The sequence below is a fragment of the Chrysochloris asiatica genome, unplaced genomic scaffold (assembly GCF_000296735.1).
Source record: "Chrysochloris asiatica unplaced genomic scaffold, ChrAsi1.0 scaffold00206, whole genome shotgun sequence".
NCBI classification, from domain to species: Eukaryota; Metazoa; Chordata; class Mammalia; order Afrosoricida; family Chrysochloridae; genus Chrysochloris; species Chrysochloris asiatica.
Window position 1 is genome coordinate 2,765,937 of NW_006408724.1, and position 5,692 is coordinate 2,771,628.

The following is a 5,692-nucleotide window of genomic DNA, read 5'->3' on the forward strand; positions in this document are numbered from 1 at the left end:
CATCAAGTATCAATGCTATCCCCTCTGTACACAGGGCAGATAGGGATGAGCAACTTAGACATTGGCTACCTAAAATGAGAGGACGATAAAGGCACCAAGTGACTGGCTTACAAGGTTTCAAAAGGGAGTTTAGTTTAAGAGTATTTGCGGGAAGAAAGAGTCCCCACTGAATAGTTTTCATCTTGTCTAGATGGGTCTGATTAAAAGAGATGGGGTAAGATTCTTATGATTCAATAGTGAGTAATTGTTGTCATGATGAACTGCGACTGCCACAATTGTAAAGGTAGAAGTTTTTTTTTAACAAAAACAGGCGAGTGGTTAATCTTACAGTCCAGAAACAAAGGACCCTAGGACCATCAAGGGAGAAGTGCACAAGCGGAATGTGGGACCTTATCCAGAGAAGTAAGGACACCAGAGATGGAGGCAGAGATGGGAACATAGAGAAAGGGAGCAGCTGAGGATTCTAGATTCATGGGAAGAGAGGGACTAAGAGATGGTAGCCAGGAGGCAGACTTGCAAAGTGCCCTTTGGTGGTGTAAATTATTAAACATGCCAGAGTTTTTTAAAAAAAAAGAAAAAAAAAAGTGTTAAGGTAAATAGAAATACTGTTAACTGATGGTACATGGAGGGGATTGTAATCATTGTGATGAAACAAGTTTATGATTTGTTGAATGTAAAACTGATGATCTGCCCTGTAAACTTTCACTGAATCACAATAAGAACTTCAAGTAAACAAATATGACTTCTACTGGAAATTTGAAGTTTGTTTGTTTGTTTGTTTGTTTTGCTTTGAACTAAGTTATCTTAAGTTTAAAAATTTATCTTAAAATTCTATATTTTAGATTAACCATAAGAAGAAAACCTGAAGAATATCTTAAAGAGAAGATAAAGGGAGATGAAAATTGTCTGAGTGTATGTTCTCTATTAGGTGTCTGAGAACAGGACCTACAGACATTCCTGCATTAGAAAGAGTATTTTCTGTAAGAGAGTGTGAAATGGAAGAATGGAGAAGACTAGCAACAGTTGTTGTGGAAGCATCAGAATATGAGAGGAACAAAGTTACAAAGTGGGTGTTATTCTACAGATCAGACCTGGAATATTGATCAGCCAAGTTTTTCCCTGAAGAAGAGTTTGTAGAGAAAGTTTACAGTACTGAGAGGCAAGCAAAAGACATTGAATAATGCTTTCGGTTCCGTATGTTCAAGTCCTTCAAAATGACTGCTGAGAACAACAACAACAAAATGGCAAGAAATGAAAACTATGTAATTAACAGTCTTCCTTTCATGTCTTGATTTTTAAGAGGGATATGTGGCTGTGTGTGTTTGGTGGCGGGGAGAGGAGGGGTACCTGATAACGCACATGAGAAGGAGCTGGAAATTGTTGATCTAGGATAACAAGTGTCTTGGCATTCTGAATTAATGAAAACCAAAGGGAAATATTTATGAAGGGAGAGGATCCCTGGTGGTTCAGTGGCTAAAGTGCTCAGCTGCTAACCAATAGGTCAGTGATTCCAACTCACTAGCTGCTCTAGAGGAGAAAGATGTACAGTATGCACCATAAAGATGTCAGCCTTAGAAATCTATGGGGCCGTTCTACTCAGTCCTATATGGTCTCTATGCGTTAGAATAGACTCGAGGGCAGTAGGTTTTGTTTTGGTTTTGTATTTGGTTTATGAAGGAAAAAAATTCTCTTAAAGAAAAAACAAAACTATTTGACTGTTCTAAGCCAAGCCACTGTCTGTGGGCCCACTGATTAAAAAAATACAAAATTATCTGCAGGGCTATGATCCTTGAAGAACGAACTATTTCTGAGTTTCTGCTTTCCATGTTTGTACTATCTGGTTATAATTTGGACTTCTTGTGGGATTGGCCTTGTTCAAGAGTCTAGTTCTCAGCAGTGACTGCCTGCTTTGTATGGTTCCAAAGACAATTGTTTAAACAACATTGGCCTTCTCTTTTGTTATGGTTCTCCTAGTCCAGTCTGTTTTAGATAGTTTTTATTTTGAGATTCTTCTTTCTTGAACTTAGGCCAAGAATACTGCACCGTGATCTTAACACAGGTTAAATCTGAGTTCCTCATTTCTCTGTTAATGTTGGGTACAGTTTCAGGATTCCATAGCACTTCCCCCAAGCATTTCATACTTGGCTATTTATTACAAAGTCTGGCCATTAAGAAAGAAAAAAAACCCCAAAAAACAAAACAAAAAAACCCTCCAAAACAATAAAAATCTTTACTTTTTATGACGTTTTACTTCCATAATAGGTTTACTTTTTCAACTTTATCTTATCTAGAGATTACAATCTATTTGAATTACTCACTAGACTCTAGGATAAAGCCCACCCAATTAAGAAAATTGGTAGTTTGAAATCATTATTTTACTGCCTTGAGTATACTTGAGAAATACTTTACTTAAGTCTAAAATTTTATTCCAAGAAGGATCTGGAACAAATTAGATTTAATGGATTGGTTTAAATGCTGTAGACAGTTGAATGTTTCAAAATGCTTTTGATGGTAAAATGTGAAGAAGTTTCTGCCTTATTAAAATCCTCTCTACCTCTGACCTGGACCATGGAAGCCAAGCCTCATGGTTATGCCCCCTTAATTTATAGAAGGCAGACAGAGCATCTTGATGAAATAGAAAGTCATGTCACCATGGGAGGAACAGAAACTCCAAAGAGCTTTCTATTGGGAGGTAAACATCAAAGTAGAGGTGGAAAGTACCCAAGGCTTGTTTGAGCTGGGCCTCGGTGTCCTCAGGTGGGAGAATAGGGGCTTGTGCTTTCTGATTGTCAAGGTCTCACTAGATAAATACTGCTGTAGCTCACTATATATAGCCTGCCATGCAATTACCAGTACCAGTTGCATTGATTCATGGTGGCCCCATGTATACCAGGGTACAACTATCCTCCATAAGGTTTTAAATGGCTTTGGAAACTAGATTTCCAGGCCTTTATTCCAAGGCACCTTTGTTGTTGTTGTTGTTATGTGTCGTGGAGTCGGTTCCGACTCATAGCGACCCTGTACAGGGTTTCCGAGGCTTTAAATCTTTACAGGAGCAGAAAGCCTCATCTTTCTCCTGCGGAACAGCTGGTAGTTTCGAACTGGTGACCCTGAGGTTTGCAGCCCAATTCATAACCACTATGCTACCAGAGCGCTTTATGGACTTAATCAAACCTCTAGCATTTCACTTAGTAGCTGAGTGTATTAACTGTTCATACCACTCATATCACCTTCCACTCATCCTCCATATTCTGATGTTTGAACAATGTTGAGACACCAGGGAAAGTAAATCTCAGTGAGGCATCATATAAGGCAGGTATTAAAAAACTGTTCACTGACTTTTAGTGAAATCTGAGTCCACACCTTTCCTCTATCACCAATTCAATTTATGTTTTGTAGTTGAGCAAAATGCAAAGTGGATGTGAGTGAAGATTTTTTTCCATGGTCTCTTAGAGCAGCCACAAGTTATAGAATGAACTTGGTGATGGATTCTGAAGACACTCAGTGCCCCTCCTCAAAGCTTGGGAACATTAGGGTTTACTTGGTGGGATAACCAAACGGTACCAGTCAGTATTGTGAAAACTGAACTTCTGCTTAGGGATTAATGCATGTTGATGTTTCTATGAGAAGGGTCACATTTGGAATGCATATTCAGTTTATAGATGGGCTGTATTTCAGGAAGCTTTAAGCTAAATGTTTGGCATTTAGAACACATTTCTCTTTAGAAACAATGTTTTAAATGGCAGTTTAGTTCTCACTCTGGCCCATAAATAACAACACTAATTCTCAGTATGGTTGTGATGCTGTAAAACTACATATTTGCAATAAAAAAAGAGTAAACTTCAGGACGGCTGCCACACAAGAAATTTATAAAACACACACAAAAATTCATTATGTTAATTCAATTAAATTAAACACTAATATGTATACTGAGGAGTCCTGGTGTGGCACTATGGGTTAATGCGCTAGACTGCAAAGTCGGTTTGAACTGCAAGGTTGGTGGTTCAAGCTCACCAGTTTCTCGTGGAAACCCTCCAAAGGGTCGCTATGGCTTGGAACTGACTCGATGGCACTTAACAACAACATATATACTGTAGGAAAAGTACTGGATTGTTAACCAAAGCGTCAGCAGTTCAAACCCACCAACAATTTCTTGGAAGAAAGAAAAGGTTTTCTGCTCCTGTAAAGGTTTATAACCTCAGAAACCCTCCGCAGGAATGCTATGAGTGAGAACAGATTTGATGGCACATAACAACAACATGGAGACGGGAATTGGTTAAACTAGCAGAAAATGAGGATGTATGCAGAAACATTGAGGATTCTGAAGACAGTATCTGGAAAATTTCAATGGCTTTAAAATTGGACACTGGTTCTTTTGAGTGAATGACTTAGAAAATGTTTCTAAGGAAATCTGGACAGTTCTTGTTTTTTGTTTTTAATTCAAAGAAAATTTCCATAGAAATCTGTGAGAGGTTTGAAAGAGACAATGAAGGAAGGAGTTATTTTTAGTGGTAAGTGGGCAAAATGAGAATACATAAGAGAGGAGGGGTTGATTAAAAATGCATGTGGACATGACATAAAAAAGGTTTTTGTTTTTAAACAAGTGTAAAGTTGAAGAAAATGTTATGGGGAACTGTGCAATTCTGTGGGAGTAACTATAGAGAGTAGGAGTGGCAGATTTCCTGAGACAATTCCATGGTTGGGCTGCAACATTTTGGTTACTAGCCCACCAGGAAGGAGTCATGGTGACACAAGGATTGAGTGCTTGGCTGATAACTAAGACATTGACAGTTCGAACTTACCACATGACTCCTAGCAATCTACTTATGTAAAGATTTGTTGTTGGTATTGTTAAGTGCTGTCGAGTCAGTTATGACCCATAGCGACCCGTATACAGTTTCTGAGGAGTGGCTGGTGAATTTGAACCACCGATCTTGTGGTTCAAACTGACCTTGCAGTCCAGCACATTATCCCAAAGCACCACACCAAGAAAATCCTATGTTAAAACCTACTATGTCACATGGGATTGCTACTAGTCAGGACAGACACAACAACACCCAATAACAAGACTATCTGAGGCTGGAGTATTCTCAAAAAGTAGAACTTGGGTTCTGGAAAAAGATGGCTGATCAGGTAGAAGTGCAATGACGAGCTCTGCTGGGAACAACACAGAATACAGGACCAAGAGGGCTCAGGGGTTGGCCCCAGTACTCTGAACCACATATAAAGGAATATTTAGAAGGTTGGAAGACTTACAGCTGGGGAGTTTGTGGCAGATGCAAGAAATCCATTGCTTCCTGGTTCGGGACACTCGGCTGCTCTAGGAGCCGCCATTTTGTGTGGGGCCAAGTGGGGAAAGGATCAGAGCTGCCACGGTCACCTGACATAGTCGCAGAGATAGAGGTGTGGACATTCTTTTTTTTTGTATCTTTTTGTTGGTCCCTTGCTGTCCGCGTACCTCCATTCTGGTAACTATAGGGGTGCCTGAGCTAGTGGATACCCCAGCCCCACCCTCGGAGGGTTCTACTACGCATGTTCATAGATCTCCTCGAAATTTAAAGAGACAGTTTCCACTTAAAACCAAACGGCCGACAGATAACCAGCCCAAGAGCAGGCCTTGAACTTTTCTTGTTTGCTTTTGTTCTGTTTTTTAACATGGGAAAGAGAAGGAGAGGGCTGTAGGGAGGGAAAG

The 5,692-nt window shown here is 39.7% G+C and overlaps 1 protein-coding gene across 1 annotated transcript in view; it reads right to left on the reverse strand.

Moving 5' to 3' along the window:
* Positions 1-5,692, reverse strand: part of ITGA8 (integrin, alpha 8) — a 296,933-nt gene that overhangs the window by 51,820 nt on the left and 239,421 nt on the right. The gene's annotated exons all lie outside the window — the stretch shown is intronic.